The sequence below is a fragment of the Rutidosis leptorrhynchoides genome, chromosome 11 (genome assembly GCF_046630445.1).
Source record: "Rutidosis leptorrhynchoides isolate AG116_Rl617_1_P2 chromosome 11, CSIRO_AGI_Rlap_v1, whole genome shotgun sequence".
Lineage (NCBI taxonomy): Eukaryota > Viridiplantae > Streptophyta > Magnoliopsida > Asterales > Asteraceae > Rutidosis > Rutidosis leptorrhynchoides.
In genome coordinates, this window is record NC_092343.1 from 94,888,405 (window position 1) to 94,913,903 (window position 25,499).

Here is a 25,499-nt window from a genome sequence, read left to right on the forward strand (position 1 = left end):
CTTTGACTGTTCTCGACGATTCACGAACCTTTAATGTATATATAAATGATTATATATATATATATATAGTTATATATAATAAATTAAGTATGTTACTGAACTATTATAAGATAATTTAAAATAACTAAAACTTGTTATTTGAATATGTAGAGAATATTGATTGTAAATGATTTCAAACATTATTTGTTAACATTAACAAAGGATTAAATATATACCTTGAATTATTTGCTTCAATATAAATAATTAATATATTTACTTAAGTAACAAAACTTTTTATTCAAAACAATATTTTATACATAATAGATAAATAAATATATATATATATATATATATATATATATATATATATATATATATATATATATATATATATATATATGATTACAATACCTAATTGATGATTATATGTATATCGTAATATATTAAAATGTATAAATATTAAATATTAAATATATGATGTTATATTTTGAGTTTAATTGTTTTGATATATATATATATATATATATATATATATATATACATAAATATATATATATAATTAATGCATCCATCCAAATAATAGAAATTGATATTTGAAACATGTAAATTGTTATATTATTATTAATATTATAATTAATTAATACTATTATGAAAAATATTATTATTAGTAACATTTATAATATTATTATTATCATTTTATTTTTATCATCAATATTAATAATTATTAATGAATTTTTTTTAAGATCATTGTTATTATTAAGATCATCATATTATTATTATTAAGTATTTTGATTATTAGTAAAATTATTAATTATTAATTATTGTTATTATAAAACTCATAAATGTACTGATTGAGAATTATAAACCATTTGATGTAGCAATCATACAGTATGAATTTTGTTTTGTTGTCTCTAAAATCTGTACTAGATCGAATCTAATTTCAGATATAACCAAAATTTGTTTCCAATCACTTTCAACTTTTATTTTTTATTTTTGTTTCACCTTCTGACTTATTCCTGTTGTAGAGAAGTTCTGTTATAAAGCTCGAATCAATCCTGTGTTATTGAATTCAAAAACAACCTTACAATATCAACTATCAATTACATTTCTTAATACAGCTTTTAATTTATTTATTTTTTTTTAAAAAAAGGGGAAGAACACTGAATATACTCTGTTAATGTCCACTTTTATTAACAGTCCAATTTCGATAAAAACTTCAAAAAGTAATAATGTGGTTTCGTTAGGATTCCTTTGCTTAAACTATCTACAAAATTTCAAAACCCAATTCGTAATATCGATTACGAATTTTCGAGTCAAAGATTTGGTTTTAAAAAGTCAAAATATGTTCTTCAAACAAATTCGAAATTTCTTTCAAGTTGAGTTAAATTGATAATTTCTATAGATTCTAAAAGGGATTTGAAACATAAGTTGTGTTATAATCTTTGGCTAAAACCTTATAAAAATCGAAATCAATTTCTTGGTGTTCTTAATTTTTTCGCGACACAGAAACAGCAACATGGCTGCTATTTTTTTTAAAACTAATTCATTTACATTTGCTTACTATGTTTCATTTATATATCATAATTCGATTCATTATATATAACTAGTTTGAATGATTAATTTGTTCTGGTCGATCGACTGTAATGATGAAGGAGAAGAAGGGACAGAGTTATATTAGATATATAAATACAAATTGGGTAGTTAATCAGGAAAAAAGGGCGTGGCAGAATGGTTAGGTTATGTGTTAGTTAGCGGGAGGTCACGGGATCGAGTCCCGTCAGTGATATTTTTTTTGTGACTTTCTTCAAAGGTTGTTATTCCTTATTTTTATTATTTCAATTATTATTATTGTTATTATTATTAAGTATTAAGAATATTATCGTTATTATTATTGTTATGGTTATTGTTAATACTAGTATTAGTAATAAAAATTGTCATCATGTAAATAAAGATTACTAATATAACTATTATTACTACTATTAATATTATCATTATTGTTATGATCATTATTATCATTAGGTATTAAAACTATTATTATTATTATTAACATTGTTATTATTAACATTATATTATTTAAGTAAAGTATCATTTTATTACTAGAACTATTATTATCATTATTAATTATTGTTCTTGTTATTGTTATTTGTATTATTATCACTAGTTATAGTTATTATTATTATCACATGTATTATAATTATTATTAATATTAATGTTAAAATAAGTATTAGTTATCATTATTATGATTAAGATATTATTATTATTATTATTATTATTATTATTATTATTATTATTATTATTATTATTATTATTATTATTATTATTATTATTATTATTATTATTATTATTATTATTATTATTATTACTATTAAGTATTTGAATTATTATTAATAAGCATTATGAATGTTACTTATTATTGTTACTACCGTTAATATAAGTAGTAATTACCAACTATTATTATCATTAACATAACCCTAGTTACAATTATAATTATTATTATTATTGTTATTACTAATAATATTATTATCAATATAGGTATTAACATTAAATAATATGATTATTAATATTATCTTTGTTAATCTCAAATACTATCATTTTTAAGCAAATAAATTTTTTTACATAAAATATATTAATTATATATACTACACTTATATTAAAACTTCATATAAATAAATATATATATATATATATATATATATATACATATATATATATACATATATATATACATACATACATATATATATATATATATATATATATATATATATATATATATATATATATATATATATATATATATATATATATATATATATATATAACCTACTAAAATTATTTATATAAACACTTACAAACAATATTCATATAACTATAACAAATTATCGTTTTTTAAATATAATATCAAACAAGTACGTATATCAATATATTAATATAACTATAAAAATATTAACCATATGAATAAACATACAAGTTAAAAATATATAATATTAATATAAAAATAATGTAATTAATAAACTTATATATATATTCATTCGAATACGATTATACGTATTAATGAATATACAAATGATTTAGGTTCGTGAATCCGAGGCCAACCCTATATTTGTTCAATGCCGTTCTATGTATTTTTACTACAAAATACATTTGGTGAGTTTCATTAATCCCTTTTTAAATGCTTTCGCAATATATATTTTGGGACTGAGAATACTTGCGCTGCTTTTATAACTGTTTTACGAAATAGACACAAGTACTTAAAACTACATTCTATGGCTGGATTATTAAACCGAATATGCCCCTTTCTATTTAGTCTGGTAATCTAAGAATTAGAGAACAGACACCCTAATTGACGCGAATCCTAAAGATAGATCTATCGGGCCCAACAAGCCCCATCCAAAGTACCGGATGCTTTAGTACTTCGAAATTTATATCATGTCCGAAGGAGGATCCCGGAATGATGGGGATATTCTAGTATGCATATTGTGAATGTCGGTTACCAGGTGTTCAATCCATATGAATGATTTTTGTCTCTTTGCATGGGATGTATATTTATGAGAAATGGAAATATGAAATCTTGTGGTCTATTAAACTTATGAAATGATTACTTATGTTAAACTAATGAACTCACCAACCTTTTGGTTGACACTTTAAAGCATGTTTATTCTCAGGTATTAAAGAAATCTTCCGCTGTGCAATTGCTCATCTTAGAGATATTACTTGGAGTCATTCATGACATATTTCAAAAGACGTTGCATTCGAGTCGTTGAGTTCATCAAGATTATTATTAAGTCAATTATAGTAGGATATATTATAAAATGATATGTCTGCCGTCAACTTTCGATGTAATGAAAGATTGTCTTTTCAAAAACGAATGCAATGTTTATAAAATGTATCATATAGAGGTCAAGTACCTTGCGATGTAATCAACTGTTGTGAATCGTTTATAATCAATATGGACTTCGTCTGGATGGATTAGGACGGGTCTCTACAGTTGGTATCAGAGCGGTGGTCTTAGAGAACCAGGTCTTGCATTAGTGAGTCTAACTGATAGTCGTTAGGATGCATTAGTGAGTCTGGACTTCGACCGTGTCTGCATGTCAAAAGTTTTGCTTATCATTTCTAGTCAGAAATCATCTGCTTATCCTCCTTAGGAAATTACCTGCTTATCATTCTTAGTCTAGACACATCTTACTGCGTTGATTGCATAAATAGTGTATAGACAAAACTCATATCTTAGCGTATTCGCTAATTCATATCTTAGCATATCTATTACTGTAAACCCTGCCTGACATACTCCGTATATTCCTCCGTAACTTATGGGATTTTAGTATTATATATGCATATGTAACTTATGTATTGCAGGGTACTAATCTACATCCTATAATCTGTTTCTTATCGAAAATCCTTCAGCTAATCGCACGAGATGAATCCCTCAACCAGTTCGAGTCCCTCAGATTTCGATAGCTATTCCGATAGTTATTCCGACAGCTATTCCGATATGGATTTCCACTCGAACTCCGAAAGCAGTATAACTAGAATGAATCAACCAATCAGTCCTCCTCAATTCATTTAATGAGTTCGTAGTCGACTTAATCAATGGAGACGCGAAGAAGGCGATCCCTTTCACCAACCAAATTTCCCTCTTGGTAATGAACCTGAAGCACTCACCGGTGAACCAATCCGAAACACAATTTTCACTCTCATTACCCGAATATCTCGCCATGATTATATTCTATCTAAAATTCTAAACTTTATTCATCCGCTCGTTCCTACCGACAATCATCCCGGAGTAAGAAGTCAACGAGTTTCGTACCCGAGTTGTAGCCTTGAAAAGTATGGTGCAAAATGTACCAGCTTCAGCAACATTACCGGCACCAACATCAACATCACAATCTGTTCCACAAACATCAACATCATACGCACCATAGATACCAAGGAGTACCAACAGCAATTAACAATGAAGTATTAATCCATAACTTCATTAATATTCCGCGAAGAATATGTGGATCCTAATAATTTTAAGGATTACTTATTCTAGCTCAAACCGAAAAGCAAATGAGATTAATATCATATTAACTCATTAAATACATGATTACATCCGAAGAAAATATATATGTATATATATTTTTATAAAGATTGTGATTAAAAATTCTTTCGTACAAACTGTTAACGATGAAAATATTTTAACAGGTAGGTAATACCCGAGGAATGTTTAAATTTCACATTAATAAGTTACACTGTACATTCTTCAATTCAGATTTAGCAGTCATTAACAATACTGCCCAAATCCACACTTATACGTATCCGTTCACCAAAGAACAACTATTTTCATCCAAGTGTAATTTCATATTCAGATTTTGACCGATCAGAATCCAAGTCAAGATTTAACAAGTGGCATAATGAAGAAAACATTTGACGGAATAAAATTTGTTAGAAACAAACAAATTAACTATGAGAAATTTTGTTAAGAATCCACGCTAACTGTTCCTAGCTAATTGTTCCTAGCTAACTGATTACATTTTATTTATCGCAATTTAATTATCGCAATTTACATTCTCGCAATTTTATTTATCGTCATTTAATTTCTGTTATTTACTTTACGCACTTTATTTATCGTTATTTAATTTCTGTTATTTATTTTACGCACTTTAAATATCGGGACACGTATAAAAGGTTTTGACATATCATATCGACGCATCTATATATATTATTTGGAATAACCATAGACACTCTATATGCAGTAATGATCGAGTTCTCTATACAGGGTTGAGGTTGATTCTCAAATAATATATATACTTTGAGTTGTGATCGAGTCTGAGACATGTACACGGGTCACGATATGTATTAATTAATTCGAATATTATATATGAATTATTGAATTTCTAACTGTGGACTATCAACTGTGGACTGCCAACATTGGACAATTAAAATGAATTAAAATATTGATTTTAACATATGAAACTAAACAAATCTTCAAGTTTGCCACTTGATTTCACCCTAAACCTCATTTGTATCTTGACGATTACAATCTGTGTTCAAACCTTTCATGATTCTTGAAAACACCTCAATCGATAGGATGAACCAACCGCATTCCATCTACGGAAGAAAAGATTGATGCATATAGTTATGCACTTGAAAAAAAAAACTCTTGGAAACTGAGTAAACGTTTAACACATAACTGTGTTAATTTCTTTAGTGTTATTATTACCCAAAATAACTTTGCAGTTCTTCTTCAAAATAGCCAATTTTGTCATAGCTCCAGCAAGACAACTTCGACTTTTCGTACGAAACAACCTTATTATAATGTTGATATATACGCGTGCTCTTTTATTGTTACCAGGGAACCTTTCATATTCCACCATATTACCATCAGCGTTTAATCATCTAAAAACACAATTCTCCTGAAACCACCTCGGATTAATAACCGATGATTCAGATATCATATCATTAAATGCAGAGGAAACAGAAAAATGGTAGATGGTCTAAACGGCCAAAAGTTTGATGATAAAGAAAGGAGTGTTAGGAACGCTCGATAGAAAATTGGGTATTGAAAAAAAGATTGAGCTACCCATGAAGGAGACCAAGGACAAATACAAGGACCAAACCCTATATTCAAAGGATTCAGGTAATTCTGGATCCGTTGAAATCTTTAGAGAATATCTTGCTCCGAAGTCATGTTAAAGTCTTGCGGAAAATCTTTCTCCATCAACCATCGAACTTAGAAATTCCAAAATATCATCATCAATATCTTCGATATTTCTGAGGATATTTTCATAAATATTCTCATCCGAAATTATATACCTCTTCGTACTTCCTGTGTATCATTATATTGGAAACATTCAATAGAAAATTTAGTACCGAAAAGCAGATTATGCGAAACTATGAAGAAAGCCGTGGACAAATCACAAAGAATAAGTTTGACTTCAAAGAATCCAAATGATTCAATGTCTGCTAAAGTCTTTAGTGAATATCTTGCTCCTTACTCTAAACCCTTGCAGACAATAGTTTCTATCATTCTCTGATCTTAGATATTCCGAGATATTATCGTATCTTTCATTATAAATATCTTCCATATTTCTGGAGATATTTTTATAACTATTCTTATCTGAAATCATTAATCTCTTCGTGCTATCAGTATTACATCATATAGAAACTGTTAGTTTCTATATTCAGTAAACTTTCGAGCTTAAAATATGAATGTTATTGAAGTAATGTTGGGAACTGATGCATGAGTTAGTATAATATAATGACACTTGATCAACGTGATTATATTATAGTAAGTCATGCTGAGTTTCTAAATGGAACATAATGATTCACAGATTATAACGTCATCATGTGTCATGTTACATAACTCTTTCATTCTGATTAACTTATGAACATATCAAGAAACTATATTCTTGATAGTTCTATTCTCAGTGATTTAGGTAATTTGACAAATCAAATCGTACAATTACGTTCTTTCTTGTTTAGAACATTAAGTTCATCCGAAGCTTCATACTTACGAATTCTGGACCGTTACTCGCTTTACTAGAGGTTGAGGGGATAATAAAAAGGCAAAGAGATCCAACATATAAGAGAAAATATAAGGCCCAATAACAACACGGAGGTTACAAGTCATGGATATTGATACGAATAACAATACAAAGATACGGTATAATTAAGAATAGTATCACCCCAAGGTAATAGTAGAAGTAAACAGATTTTTCTGGTGGAAAATTAAAAAGAAGGATGACAAAAATGATAATTAGAAAAATATCAAGGATTAGAATTGAATTAAGCATTTTCACAATCTTTTGGATGAATGAACTAAGAAAAAAAGTATAGGAATGGTGAGAATAATGGAACGGAAGAGCTTAATTTATAATGGAAATATCAGACGGAGTAATCGAGGCAGATCACCGTATTTATTTATAGAGATCTTAATTTCCTTATTCGCCGAAGAATCAGATCTTATAGATTTCCAAGATTTTCTTTTGAATCCCTTAAATTCCGGAATTCAATCATGACTAGTAAAAGTTATGACGAAACTTTATTTTCTCATTTCACTCTTTTGTGATAGCTTCACTCGTACTCTTCTAGTAGTCGAATTATCTTATCCATGTTACTCGACAGTAATAAAACTCTATTTATCAGCTCGTATTCGTCAAGAAAACATTTTTATTATTAGCCATGACCACCTCACTCAAATTTCGGGACGAAATTTCTTTAACGGGTAGGTACTGTGACGACCCGGAAGTTTCTGACCAAATTTAAACTTAATCTTTATATGGTTCCGACACGATAAGTAAGATCTGTAATGTTGAGTCTCGAAAACTTTATAACTATGTTCACATATTCATTTGACCTTTGACTGTGCTCGACGATTCACGAACATTTTGTGTATATATATGTATATATAAGATCTAGTTATATTAATTGAAAACGTTAACAAAGTATTAGATGTATAATACTTTACATGAACATATTTGTTTCAATATATATTTAATATAATTATAGACGGAATTAAAAGATAATATCAAATGATTGAACTATCAGATACAACGTGATTATGATTACGAGTCTCTGTTATGAGGTCCACTATGATTTAAGAAATCTATTCTTTTTAACGATATTCGGAAATTGGTAAAGTGAATTACAAGTAAGAACAAAAGTGTCAATTAACGGGAACTAGACAAGGGTTAATGGAGTTTGCTGTACTTTTTCCTATATAGGCGTTTAACTAGTTAACTTTCATATTATTTAGAGAAGTTTAATTTGAACTTATATGATTTTAAAATAAACGGTGATCCGAAAATGAGTTCTATAAATTTTAGGCTTACTAAAACTGTATTTAGGATCTAGTTATTTAATTTTAACATTTTTTTATATTTTTCCCAGAATTGAGAGGGACAGTTGATGTAATTTTTATTTGGTAGTTAATAATCAAATTTTATATCTTAATGACCGAAATAAATAAAGATAATTACTGTGAAAATTTGGGATTTTTCTGAGTACTTTTTATCCGCCACTGATTTAACAACGGAGTACGATTTAGCAGACCGTGAAAAGTGTCGGTAGAGTTTATATATGGTTCACACGTTTTATATTTATAATTATTAATATATTAATATTATTAATTATTAATTATTAAATATTATTATAGATATAGAGTACATGGGTGATCAAACCCCACATTCCATTTGTTTGTTTTTGTTAATTGATACCCTAACTGTAGTTAATTGAATGACTTTCCGTTACCTATCTTTTTCTATCAATATCAATCTCTAAATATCTCTACCTATTTATGATATAGATAAATACATATTTATATGCGACACATCTCATTCCCTATATTTACATGTACATACACGGGAGCATTTACAGAAATATATTTAAGACTCATAAGTCAAACACTTCCTTATTATGAATCTTTTTTTTTTCTCTCTTTTGTAGAACAACCGAACACCCTATTCCATATCACTTCTCTCTCTAATCTTGAATCGCCACCATAAACCACGGCCTCTATTTTATGTTTCGATTACAACCTTCATCACCATGATCACCACAAGCCATGGTCACTTCCCATAACCATAAACCACCATCTTCATATTTGAACCATCAAACACACACCACCTTGTTTCTTTCTCCTCCTCTTACGGTTGTCAACATCAAACACCTTCCATCCATACAACCGCCATCCTCCATCATGCAACCTCAAAACCAACACCAAACAAAACTCCACCTATTGTCTGTTGTTGCAGGTCGTTTTCGTTCCTATCTGGCAGCCGTAAAACCCAACCATCAATGCACCTGAAACTAGTATTTTCTTGTTCTTGTTCAGCTCAAACCATCGATACAAGGCTGCTGCAAATTTTCCTTTATTTTATTTTTTTTCTTTCCTTATCTTCTCCTGTTCGATTCCCAACACAATAGCAGCTGGGAAAAACCACACCAAACCGTCCCAAAAATCATTCTTTAAACTGATTCTGTGGTATATTGACAGCGACTACTACTGTGTGACTTTTGCTTGATTTCTATTTGGTGCACGATTAAAATCACCACAACATCCCCAATGAATTGTTGCTACGTTGATTATATGGTATTCTGTTACTGATCGAGCAAAATAAACGAAGAAGATAAGTGAACCGTAGTGATGATAAATAAAGAAGGTGATCACATGGGTTACGAAGAATGATAATAAGATAAGATGATGATAGAATTTGGAAAACGAGTTAAAATAAAATAAGCTATGTGATATTTCAGATAAAATAAACTAGCTCAGATGGTTGGGTGTGTGGTCTTGGAACAAGAGGTCCTGAGTTCGAGCCAAGACTGCTGCAAATCATTTATTTCTTTTTATGTTTTGGGCCGAGAGCTTGTTGGTTGGGTTTGTAAATTGGGCCGTTGGTGTTAGCCCAAGTCCAATAGTTAATAGGCCTTGTGAACTAACTGATGGAAGGGTTAAATAAATTTCAATCCGGGAGGTAACAGATAATACAAAACAGTCGAATGGTTAGGTGTTGAGTTGGTGATCGGGAGGTCGCAGGTTCGAGTCCCGGCTTGGGCGATTTATTATTTTTTTTGAGCCTTAAGGTAGTAACTATTATTATTATTATTATTATTATTATTATTATTATTATTATTATTATTATTATTATTATTATTATTATTATTATTATTATTATTATTATTATTATTATTATTGTTATCATAAAATATTATTGTTATGTTATTATTAATATTGAAGATAAAATTTTGTTATCATTAATGTAATTAGGAGTATTATCGTTATTAATATTATTATTAGTAGTATCATTATTATTATTATTATTATTATTATCATTATGAGTATTACTATTATTACTATTATCATAAGCATTAAAATGATTAATAAAATTATTGTTATTTTTATTACTAACATTAAGACATGATTATTAGTATAATTAGTATCGTTAGTATTATTATCACTAAGTAGTAACATCAAGTATTATTAATTTTATTATTACTATCATAATACAACTTGTTATATTTATCATTAAAATTAGTATCATTATCATATTCATAATTATTATTATCATCATTATTAATATTATAAGTATAATTATTAATACTACCCTCATTATGAAATGATACAAATTGTTATTATTTTCATAAACATTATTATTAATATCATTTTTATAAATATAAGTAGTATTATTGATATTATTACTAAAAGTATCATTTCTTTTAAATCTATCGTTTTTAATAAAATTATTCTTATTACTATCAATATCATTATTAGTATTAAAAATTATTAATACTATCATTATACTTATTCTAATATTATTATAACTATTATGTTGCAAACCAAAGATGTTCTATATATAAATATATAAAATGAATATATAATGAAATATATAAGTTAATGATATAAAAATTTATATCACTAGTAATAATATATATATATATATATATATATATATATATATATATATTTGTTCGATTACCATTACATGTATTAATATACATGATTGAATAATAGGTTCGTGAATCCGAGGTCAACTCTATACTTGTTCAATGTCGTTCTATGTATTTTTACTACAAAATACATTAGGTGAGTTTCATTTGCCCTTTTTACTCTTTACGTTTTTGGGCTGAGAATACATGCAAATGCTTTATTAACTGTTTTACAATATTTATATGCGTGAGTTTCATTTACCTTTTTACCCTTTATATTTTTGGGCTGAGAATACATGCGCTGCTTTTATAACTGTTTTACGAAATAGACACGACTAAATGAAACTACATTCTATGGCTGGATTATTAAACCGAATATGCCCCTTTTTAGTCTGGTAATCTAAGAATTAGGGAACAGACACCCTAATTGATGCGAATCCTAAAGATAGATCTATCGGGCTCAACAAGCCCCATCCAAAGTACCGGATGCTTTAGTACTTCGAAATTTATATCATGTCCGAAGGAGGATCCCGGAATGATGGGGATATTCTTATATACATATTGTGAATGTCGGTTACCAGGTGTTCAATCCATATGAATGATATTTTTGTCTCTATGTATGGGACGAATATTTATGTGAAATGCAAATCTTGTGGTCTATTAAAATGATGGAAATGATTATTTATGTTAAACTAATGAACTCACCAACCTTTTGGTTGACACTTTAAAGCATGTTTATTCTCAGGTATTAAAGAAATCTTCCGCTGTGCAATTGCTCATCTTAGAGATATTACTTGGAGTCATTCATGACATATTTCAAAAGACGTTGCATTCGAGTCGTTGAGTTCATCAAGATTATTATTAAGTCAATTATAGTTAGATATATTATAAAATGATATGTCTGCCGTCAACTTTTGATGTAATGAAAGATTGTCTTTTCAAAAACGAATGCAATGTTTGTAAAATGTATCATATAGAGGTCAAGTACCTCGCGATGTAATCAACTGTTGTGAATCGTTTATAATCAATATGGACTTCGTCCGGATGGATTAGGATGGGTCTCTACACAAATGGTTAGAGACGTCACTCTCAATAGCGCTATTCACAATAACTAAGCTTACCAAATTCCAGTAATTAACGATATCATGGTAGGGATTTAGCATGAATCAAAGCATGTCAGCACAGTTAAACAGTTTGCGGGTACTTGTGTCTAAGCGTAAAACAGTTTAAAAGCAAGCATGTGTCTCACCCCAAAGTTTATAAAACAGTTAAGAAATAGTAAAAAGAGGGGCTATGAAGTTCACCTTAATAGCAAGCAAGCAAATCCACGCAAGTAGTATGAATGGAGTGTGTAAGCAGAGATCTCAACCTAGAGATATAATATTCGATTAGGTAATGTCTAATAGACATATAGCTTGTTTATTAATATTGTAAACTATATTAACAGTGACCGTTTTCGAGAAAGTCATATGTATATACGTGATAATATACTTAGTGTTATAAGTGTTACTATATAGGTATGTGTACATGTTATACTAATAATAGTATTATTATTTACTTTAATCAATTACTATGTACCTTATCATAATATGTTACGTGTGTAATTATAGCTATGTGATACATACATATATTCTTTATTCATTATTCATGTATGTGTTCATAACTATACAATATATTTATATATTCATTAGGTGTTACCTATAGATAGGTGTAAGATGATACATATACATATAATTAATACTTTTTATTATTAAGTTTACTAACTTATGTATCTTACATAATGCATATTCATACATACATTCACACGTACATATACATACTTATATATACATACATATACACGAATGCATATATTTACATATACACACACATATACATACAGTGTATACATGCACATACGTACGTATGCATGCATGCATGCACGTACACCATGATTACTTTACTAATCCATAATCTTAACCTAATCAATATATAAAATCACAACTTTTTACTTATAATTAATCATAACTTATAATATTTTAATCACAATCTTTATATCTTACCATTACATCATAAGTTTCCAGCATAATAACAAGTCATATTTATTAACCCTAACTCTTATTAATCATGTATTATCCAAGTCTTCTAACCCTAATCTTCTTTTAATCTTTTAATCCTAACAACCTTGGTTATATCATTAATCAAAATCTTTATCTACCTTTACTAACTAATTACTAACTTTTTACATAAAATCATAACTTTTAACATAATTACTAGTTATATTCATTAACCCTAATCATTATTAACTATATTCATTCATCTTATTAATAACAATTAACCATAGTACTTGATCTTAATCTTTGTTATTTATCATTATAATTAACCTTACATAGTTTCAAAAATCTTTATAACTTTAAAAACACAATTGTTATTCGATCTTCAACATTATTCTTAACATAATCCCTAGTAATATACTTATGTATAATTGATTTAAACACACCATTAGACTAGGTTTCAAAGGCTACCTCAAGCAAGATTTGGAGTGGGATTGGAGATGGGTCTGGTTCGAAAACAGAAACAGAAGCAAGCAGATACGAACAGAAGGTTTAGCAGCAACTGGAGCAGGTTTGTATGGCGATTAAAAGGGCTGCAATGGTGGTGGTGGTTCACGATTGCAGGGAAAGGTTTGTGTGGAAGTTTATAGTCAACAGAAAACAGATGGAAAGCAGGAGTTTTAGTCGACTGATTAGGCAGATTTTTGTGGTGATTTACTTGAAGAATCACGATGGTTTATATAGGGTTTGTAGGGTTTCCTAATCCTACACAAATACTTGATGATCAAGGAAGCTTAATTGTAGCTTAACTAGGATTTAAAGACTTAGATCACAAGTTGATTTCCTAAAAAATCCTTGCAGCCGATCTATCAGATACATATGATCTTATTTTTTTTATACGACTTTTCTTATTATTTATATATATTTTTTAAGGTTATAATTATTTGTTTATTTATTATTACTATTAATATTAGGTTTGTATTATTTTAATTACATTTTTATTTATTTATTAGTCCCTAATCTTGTATTAGTTGTCTTAAGTTCCAATTTGTTTGTATTAATTTTTATAGTTTACACAATAACACTTTTATGTATTAGCATATATTTATAGTTTGTATAATAAAGATAATACACAAAAACATAAACTTTATATAACATGAAATATCGATCAAAAGTTAATATTCAATCAACGGTTGTTAAACAAAGTTTACGAGTACATAAAGTCCTATTAATGGAACAGAAATAATAGATATAGCAGAAATGAAAAGAAAAATTGAGGGTTGTCATAGGGTTGTACCCAGTTGATCGATTGTTGTCGCGGGATGATGAATTAGAAGTATACAAATTGAGATTGGTTGATTACGTTTTTTTGACAAAAGAAATTGAAGTGCTCTTTATCGAAAGCTGCTACCTCGTTGTGGTTGGATTGTGCGTGTTTCAAGAAGCTTTATTGGCGGCATATATGAGTAGGTTCAATGATGTCAAAATGTTCAAAGTGGGAGATTTGTTGGGTTTTAAGATGTTAAACGAAAGAAAAATGAAACAATTGTTGGAGCTGCTGATCTCGCATATCGTGAGAGGTGCTTGCAGATCGCGCTCTTGGTGTAAAATTCGTAAGTCAATCCTACTGATATTTGCGCATTTGAGATCAAAATCTCGAGTTTGGAAGGCCTCGCGAAACGCGAGGGGTAGCTCGTAAAGCGCGATAATGTTCGTAGCCAACAAGTTATTCGATTTAGGAAAGGATTCGTTTTCTGCCCTATAAATTGTAACCATATTCTCATTGTATTTGTAACACCTACGAAAAATCAATAAGAAAACTTATTTTGTTTGGTTGTGGGCTAAACCAATCGTTAGATTAAACAATGACATAACCACATTAAAATTTCTTGTTTTTACATTTTTTGCACTTATTTGCTCATTATCTTTATGTATTCTTGTGATTTATTTGTTCGTTATACGGTGAGTGATAATTAGAATTATTAGGTTCTTGTTAGGGCTCACGAAATTTGTAAGAGTACATAGATTTATTTAAGATGCAAGAGTATTCAAAAATAAAGGGATTTTATGAAATATGATCCCACATCGCTAGATGGAGTACACGATTTGTTTAATAAAATAGTGCTGACATTACTATGTAATAACTTCTTAAAAAACATGTGAGTTAGCAAGGATAAAGAGACAAAAGTATAGCTTGCTCATGAACGCCTCCAAATTTTGCTTTAGGCACATACTGAAAGTTGAGTAGTTCGGTCTAAGTGTAGAATAATAATACTAGTATATTTATCTTGCTAAAACGGATGAAGGAGGATCGTAAGGTAAATTTTTAATAAGGATTGTGTGTATAAATTTTTATCCAATTAAATACCTTTATAGTTCCATTTTGATTATCTAGTATCTAGTATATTTTTAATTTCTCAAAATTATTGTACACTTCATTAAAGTTTCTTTGTTTTTTTTAAAGGCAAATCATTTAATTTAATTATTAATTACTTTTATTAAAAATAACACAATAAGGATTACAATATGTACATGAATTTTTTTTTGAACGACAAATTTTTTATTAGGCTTCTAGCAAGAAACTAGAAGCTACAAAAACCCAACAACAATTACAATAGCATTATTAGTCAAGTGTTCCAAGAAATATTATGATCTTTACATCTACTTATCAATCGATTAAAAGAAAAACTCCTTATAGCATCAAATAACTCATCTTTCTTCATGAGATCGACCGAGCAAATGACTCCATTTCGATAACACCAAAGAACCCACATCAAGGAAGCAACAATCGAATAATTCTAATTTTACAAGATATATTCGTTGGCCATTGCTCATACCAATCAATCCAATTACTCCAATAATCAAAACCGTTAAGATTAACATTCGTCCATAATCCGACTTTTCTCCATATGTCTTTGCAACTTCACATGAAAAAAGTATGATTTACATCCTCCAACACATGATGACAAAGGGGACACCCCAAATCTTCAATTTCCATCCCTCGATTAATTAAATTAAATCGAGTTGGAAGTCTATCTAAATCCAATCGCCATAAAAAATGTTTATTTTTTTTGGTACCGTCTTGCTCCAAACTGTACAATTTTGAGCCGAGTGAAGCAAGTTGTTGTCAATGTAGTTCCTTGTTGCTGAAACAGAATATGACCCATTATGAGTTATAGCCCATGTCTTTGTGTCATCTTCATGAGAGAATGTCACATTCCTTAGCAACTCAGTTAATTCAGCCAACGAACTTTCATTACGACCTCCTATATTATTACGGTTCCAACTTCAAGTCCAACAATTGCTACCTCTTCTATCCGCAACCACAACATTAACGTCAACATCAAGATGAAAAAGACGATTGAACCGATAGCGTAATGGTTCACCACAAAACCAAGTATCATGCCATAATTTTGTGTTACGACCATTTCCTATTTTTACTCGTATCGAATTTTTTGTGATCAACCCTAAACCTTGAGCAGCCAAGCATGTTGCTATGATGATCATCAAACAAGCCACCAGTAACACCATAAGTTGCAATTATGGTATCAACCCAAATTCCTCTTGAATTTGTAGAAAATCTCCAAATTCATTTAAACATGAGTGCAAGATTAAATGCTTTAAGGATACCTATACCCAATCCTCTTTTTTCAAGACTAGCCAAAATATTATGCCATTTAACTAGGCATGAGCTAATAAACAGAAATACCGAAATTGAACCGGTACCGGTGTAGTGACCCGAACTTTTCCATGTTTATATATATTAATTGAGATTGATATTTACATGATTAAATGTTTCCAACATGTTAAGCAATCAAACTTGTTAAGACTTGATTAATTGAAATATGTTTCATATAGACAATTGACCACCCAAGTTGACCGGCGATTCACGAACGTTAAAACTTGTAAAAACGACATGACGATATATATATGGATATACATATGGTTAACATGAGATTATGATAAGTAAGTATCTCCATAAGTATATTAACAATGAGTTATATACATATAAACAAGACTACTAACTTAAGGATTTCGAAACGAGACATATATGTAACGATTATCGTTGTAACGACATTTAAATGTATATATATCATATTAAGATATATTAATATATCATAATATCATGATAATATAATAATTTAACATCTCATTAGATATAATAAACAATGGGTTAACAACATTAATTGAGATCGTTAACTTAAAGGTTTCAAAACAACACTTACATGTAACGACTAACGATGACTTAACGACTCAGTTAAAATGTATATACATGTAGTGTATTTATATGTATTAAAATACTTTTGGAAGACTTCAAGACATATATCAAAACACTCATACTTAACGAAAATAGTTACAGTTACTTTCCCATTCTTTTCTTTCATCAAGAATTCTAGTCGTATTCTTACCCGTATTATACACAGCTTCAAAACGTACTTACTATGGGTATATACAAATAGGAACTAGCATGGAATTCCACTCTTGATTATGTCATGTATGACTAATCAATTTTAACTTCTACCATGAGCTAGTCAACTAACTAGAACTCCTTTTAACCCCACTCACCAATTACCACTCATCATTCACTCCATTTCACTTCCAATTCTCTTTCTAATTCTCTCTCAACACACACACACACACTATTATGAACGTATTTTTCCAGTAGTTAATCATCATCTTCATCAAAAATCACTTCAAGAATCAAGCTATAATCATCATAGGAAGAACACTTCAAGAACACTTCAAAAATCCCTTCAAGTTTACTAATTTACTTCCAAGCTTTCTAATCCATTCCAAGTAATCATCTAAGATCAAGAAACCTTTGTTATATACAGTAGGTTATCTTTCTTATTCAAGGTAATATTCATATTCAAACTTTGATTCAATTTCTATAACTATAAACTATCTTAATTCGAGTAAAAATCTTACTTGAACTTGTTTTTTGTCATGATCCTACTTCAAGAACTTTCAAGCCATCCAAGATCCTTTGAAGCTAGATCATTTCTTATCACTTCCAGTAGGTTTACCTACTAAACTTGAGGTAGTAATGATGTTCATAACATCATTCGATTCATATATATAAAACTATCTTATTCGAAGGTTTAAACTCGTAATCACTAGAATATAGTTTAGTTAATTCTAAACTTGTTCGCAAACAAAAGTTAATCCTTCTAACTTGACTTTTAAAATTAACTAAACACATGTTCTATATCTATATGATATGCTAACGTAATGATTTAAAACCTGGAAACACGAAAAACACCGTAAAACCGGATTTACGCCGTCGTAGTAACACCGCGGGCTGTTTTTGGTTAGTTAATTAAAAACTATGATAAACTTTGATTTAAAAGTTGTTATTCTGAGAAAATGATTTTTATTATGAACATCAAACTATATCCAAAAATTATGGTTAAACTCAAAGTGGAAGTATGTTTTATAAAATGGTCATCTAGACGTCGTTCTTTCGACTGAAATGACTACCTTTACAAAAATGACTTGTAACTTATTTTTCCGACTATAAATCTATACTTTTTCTGTATAGATTCATAAAATAGAGTTCAATATGAAACCATAGCAATTTGATTCACTCAAAACGGATTTAAAATGAAGAAGTTATGTGTAAAACAAGATTGGATAATTTTTCTCATTTTAGCTACGTGAAAATTGGTAACAAATCTATTCCAACCATAACTTAATCAACTTGTATTGTATATTATGTAATCTTGAGATACCATAGACACGTATACAATGTTTCGACCTATCATGTCGACACATCTATATATATTTCGGAACAACCATAGACACTCTATATGTGAATGTTGGAGTTAGCTATACAGGGTTGAGGTTGATTCCAAAATATGTATAGTTTGAGTTGTGATCAATACTGAGATACGTATACACTGGGTCGTGGATTGATTCAAGATAATATTTATCGATTTATTTCTGTATATCTAACTGTGGACAACTAGTTGTAGGTTACTAACGAGGACAGCTGACTTAATAAACTTAAAACATCAAAATATATTAAAAGTGTTGTAAATATATTTTGAACATACTTTGATATATATGTATATATTGTTATAGGTTCGTGAATCAACCAGTGGCCAAGTCTTACTTCCCGACGAAGTAAAAAAATCTGTGAAAGTGAGTTATAGTCCCACTTTAAAAATCTAATATTTTTGGGATGAGAATACATGCAGGTTTTATAAATGATTTACAAAATAGACACAAGTACGTGAAACTACATTCTATGGTTGAATTATCGAAATCGAATATGCCCCTTTTTATTAAGTCTGGTAATCTAAGAATTAGGGAACAGACACCCTAATTGACGCGAATCCTAAAGATAGATCTATTGGGCCCAACAAGCCCCATCCAAAGTACCGGATGCTTTAGTACTTCGAAATTTATATCATATCCGAAGGGTGTCCCGGAATAATGGGGATATTCTAATATATGCATCTTGTTAATGTCGGTTACCAGGTGTTCACCATATGAATGATTTTTATCTCTATGTATGGGATGTGTATTGAAATATGAAATCTTGTGGTCTATTGTTACGATTTGATATATATAGGTTAAACCTATAACTCACCAACATTTTTGTTGACGTTTAAAGCATGTTTATTCTCAGGTGAATACTAAGAGCTTCCGCTGTTGCATACTAAAATAAGGACAAGATTTGGAGTCCATGTTTGTATGATATTGTGTAAAAACTGCATTCAAGAAACTGATTTCGATGTAACATATTTGTATTGTAAACCATTATGTAATGGTCGTGTGTAAACAGGATATTTTAGATTATCATTATTTGATAATCTACGTAAAGCTTTTTAAACCTTTATTTATGAAATAAAGGTTATGGTTTGTTTTAAAAATGAATGCAGTCTTTGAAAAACGTCTCATATAGAGGTCAAAACCTCGCAACGAAATCAATTAATATGGAACGTTTTTAATCAATAAGAACGGGACATTTCAGTTGGTATCAGAGCGTTGGTCTTAGAGAACCAGAATTTTGCATTAATGTGTCTTATCGAGTTTGTTAGGATGCATTAGTGAGTCTGGACTTCGACCGTGTTTACTTGAAAAATGATTGCTTAACAAATTTTGTTGGAAACTATATATTTTTAACATGTGAATATTATGTGATATATTAATCTCTTAACGCGTTTGATATTATGTGATAGATGTCTACCTCTAGAACAAGTCCCATTGACTCACCTAATAATAATGAAGAGTCAAATGTAAATTGGAATGATTCGTGGACTGATTCACAAGTTCCCGAAGAGGAACCGGAAGAAGAGTCGGAACCGGAAGAAGAATCGGAACCGGAAGAAGAATCGGAACCGGATGAAGAAATAGAACCGGTGGGGGAAATAATAAAACGGTTAAGTAAAAGAAAATCCTCAACCAACCAACCAAGGTTAATTATGGTCAATGGTGTTTCCGCCAAGGAAGCAAAATATTGGGAGGATTACCAATTCTCCGATGAATCGGATTCCGACGAGAATTCCGATGATGTTATAGAAATTACCCTAACTGAATTTAAAAAAGCAAAAGAAAATAATAAGGGAAAGGGCATAAAAATAGAGAAATCTAATTCCAACCCCGATGAACTTTATATCTATCGTCAACCCCCAAAGTCCTTAAGTTGTAATAATGACCCGGGAACCTCTAAACCACCAGGTTTTTCTAAACCAATGTGGATAACGACGGCTCGTATTAGGGGAACATCATATATCCCTAGAAACTTGGCAAAACGAACCAAAACCGAAGAAGAAGAAGAAGAAACAAGCGAGTCGGAATAAGATAGTCGTATTCGTGTGGTGTAATATATGTAATATAGTGTGCTTATGCTTTATGATATATGTAAAAATTGCTTGTATTAATAAGTATTTTTTTTTTATGAATCTAACTCTTGTCTATTTTACAGTATAAAAACACAAAATGGATAGACAACCCAATATTTTAAGAGACCTACCCGGAGACATGATTGATGAAATCTTGTCTAGAGTCGGTCAGAATTCTTCGGCACAACTATTTAAGGCGAGATCAGTTTGTAAGACATTCGAAGAACGTTCCAAGAATGCCTTGGTTTATAAAAGGCTTTCGTTCGAAAGATGGGGGATATCACATTGGGAAATCCATAAGTTACGATGTGTTTACTTTGACGCATATATTGCGGGGAACCCAAATGCTATTTTACGCAATGTGTTAAGAAATTATTTTGACTCAATATATCCGAATATTGGACTTCGTGATTTAGAAAAAGCGGCTAACATGCAACATAAAAAAGCATGTTATGCTTACGGATTAGCAATGTTCGCTTCTCACCAAAGTGAGAACAAGAACATCGGCCTACAACTATTAAACAAAACGTTCCCACAAGTGACGGAGTCGGTAATTGGGGTAAGAAATGAGGTTTTTAGATTGTTACGGGACTGTTGGACATTACGTAACCCTCGTCCCTTTGACGACGTTACAACACGCTGTCTTATCAATGGCCATAATGGTTATGTTCCACAAGACCAAGGATGGGGAAGTAGTCCTAGTAAAACCAGAATGCATGACTTGTTTCTGGACGTATGAATTACGTGTCTTTATTGCCTTTGCTGAACGACTTGTGTACTAGCTAGAATTATCTTCACAACTATCTTGTATCAAAGTTATTGTGTGCTATATTTCATGCTTTATGTAAAATAAGCGGTATTGTAAGTTTGTAAAATATTGTATAAAAGTTTGAACGCGAAATATTATTATAATCAGTTTCTCATATAGAATTGTAGTAGTTGAATTGTATATTAGCTACTAAGTATGAACTTAACGGGTAGGTACTACCCGAATTTAAATTTATAAAACGCAAATATGAAGAAAAAGCTTTTATAAATGAGTTCATATTATGCTACGAAATACTATTAACTACTCTTGATATTCTGTATGATTAACTTGTTCCATTTGACTATTTTGAAGGAAATGGCACCGACTACTCGACACACCGTGAATATGAATGAAGAGGAATTCCGTACTTTTCTAGCTTCAAACATAGACGCAGTACAGGCTGCGCTACATACCAACAATAACCTTGGATCTAGCAGTACAGGAAATCGTGTAGGATGCACCTACAAAGAATTCACAGCCTGCAAACCTTTGGAATTTGATGGAACCGAAGGACCGATCGGATTGAAACGGTGGACCGAGAAGGTCGAATCGGTGTTTGCCATAAGTAAGTGTACTGAAGAGGACAAAGTAAAGTACGCTACGCATACCTTCATAGGTTCTATGTTAACATGGTGGAATACCTATCTAGAGCAAGTGGGACAAGACGATGCGTACGCACTACCGTGGTCAGCATTCAAGCACTTGATGAACGAGAAGTACCGTCCCAGAACCGAGGTCAATAAGCTCAAGACAGAACTTAGAGGGTTACGAACCCAAGGATTTGATATTACCATGTACGAAAGACGATTCACAGAATTGTGCCTATTGTGTCCGGGAGCATTCGAAGATGAGGAAGAGAAGATCGACGCGTTTGTGAAAGGATTACCGGAAAGAATCCAAGAAGATATAAGTTCACACGAGCCCGCCTCCATACAACAGGCATGTAGAATGGCTCACAAACTAGTGAACCAGATTGAAGAAAGAATTAAAGTACAGACTGCTGAAGAGGCCAATGTGAAGCAAGTCAAAAGAAAGTGGGAGAAAAACGGTGATAAGAATCACCAATACAACAACAACAGCAATTACAACAATAATCTCAACAATTATCCCAACAATCGCAACATCAATCGCAACTACAACAAACGGCCCAACAACAACAACAACAACAACAACAACAACAGCAACTACAACAATCATCCCAACAACAATAATAACCGCAACAACAACAACAATCAGAAGCAGCTATGCCAAAGGTGTGAAAAGTATCACTCGGGGTTCTGCACAAAATTTTGCAACAAGTGTAAAAGAAATGGTCATAGCGCGGCGAAGTGTGAGGTCTACGGACCAGGGGTTAATAGAACGAAAGGAACAAATGGTGTCGGAATGAGTAATGGCGGAGCAAGTAGTGTCGGAGCAAGTTATGCCAATGTAGTTTGTTATAAATGTGGAAAAACGGGCCACATTATTAGAAATTGCCCGAACCAGGAGAACACGAATGGACAAGGCCGCGGAAGAGTTTTCAATATTAATGCGGCAGAGGCACAAGAAGACCCGGAGCTTGTTACGGGTACGTTTCTTATTGACAATAAATCTGCTTACGTTTTATTTGATTCGGGTGCGGATAGAAGCTATATGAGTAGAGATTTTTGTGCTAAATTAAGTTGTCCATTGACGCCTTTGGATAGTAAATTTTTACTCGAATTAGCAAATGGTAAATTAATTTCAGCAGATAATATATGTCGGAATCGAGAAATTAAACTGGTTAGCGAAACATTTAAGATTGATTTGATACCAGTAGAGTTAGGGAGTTTTGATGTGATACTCGGTATGGACTGGTTGAAAGAAGTGAAAGCAGAGATCGTTTGATACAAAAATGCAATTCGCATTATACGAGAAAAAGGAAAACCCTTAATGGTGTACAGAGAAAAGGGCAACACGAAGCTACATCTTATTAGTAATTTGAAGGCATAAAAACTAATAAGAAAAGGTTGCTATGCTGTTCTAGCACACGTCGAGAAAGTACAAACTGAAGAAAAGAGCATCAATGATGTTCCCATTGCAAAAGAATTTCCCGATGTATTTCCGAAAGAATTACCGGGATTACCCCCACATCGATCCGTTGAATTTCAAATAGATCTTGTACCAGGAGCTGCACTTATAGCTCGTGCTCCTTACAGACTCGCACCCAGCGAGATGAAAGAACTGCAAAGCCAATTACAAGAACTTTTAGAGCGTGGTTTCATTCGACCAAGCACATCACCGTGGGGAGCTCCTGTTTTGTTTGTCAAGAAGAAAGATGGTACATTCAGGTTGTGTATCGACTACCGAGAGTTGAACAAACTTACCATCAAGAACCGCTACCCACTACCGAGAGTCGACGACTTATTTGATCAACTACAAGGCTCGTCTGTTTATTCAAAGATTGACTTACGTTCCGGGTATCATCAAATGCGGGTGAAAGAAGATGATATTCCAAAGACTGCTTTCAGAACACGTTACGGTCATTACGAGTTTATGGTCATGCCGTTTGGTTTAACTAATGCACCAGCTGTGTTCATGGACCTTATGAACCGAGTGTGTGGACCATACCTTGACAAGTTTGTCATTGTTTTCATTGATGACATACTTATTTACTCAAAGAATGACCAAGAACACGGTGAACATTTGAGAAAGGTGTTAGAAGTATTGAGGAAGGAAGAATTGTACGCTAAGTTTTCAAAGTGTGCATTTTGGTTGGAAGAAGTTCAATTCCTCGATCACATAGTGAACAAAGAAGGTATTAAGGTGGATCCGGCAAAGATAAAAACTGTTGAAAAGTGGGAAACCCCGAAAACTCCGAAACACATACGCCAGTTTTTAGGACTAGCTGGTTACTACAGAAGGTTCATCCAAGACTTTTCCAGAATAGCAAAACCCTTGACTGCATTAACGCATAAAGGGAAGAAATTTGAATGGAATGATGAACAAGAGAAAGCGTTTCAGTCATTGAAGAAAAAGCTAACTACGGCACCTATATTGGCATTGCCTGAAGGGAATGATGATTTTGTGATTTATTGTGACGCATCAAAGCAAGGTCTTGGTTGTGTATTAATGCAACGAACGAAGGTGATTGCTTATGCGTTTAGACAATTGAAGATTCACGAACAAAATTATACGACGCATGATTTGGAATTAGGCGCGGTTGTTTTTGCATTAAAGACTTGGAGGCACTACTTATATGGGGTTAAAAGTATTATATATACCGACCACAAAAGTCTTCAACACATATTTAATCAGAAACAACTGAATATGAGGCAGCGTAGGTGGATTGAATTATTGAATGATTACGACTTTGAGATTCGTTACCACCCGGGGAAGGCAAATGTGGTAGCCGATGCCTTGAGCAGGAAGGACAGAGAACCCATTCGAGTAAAATCT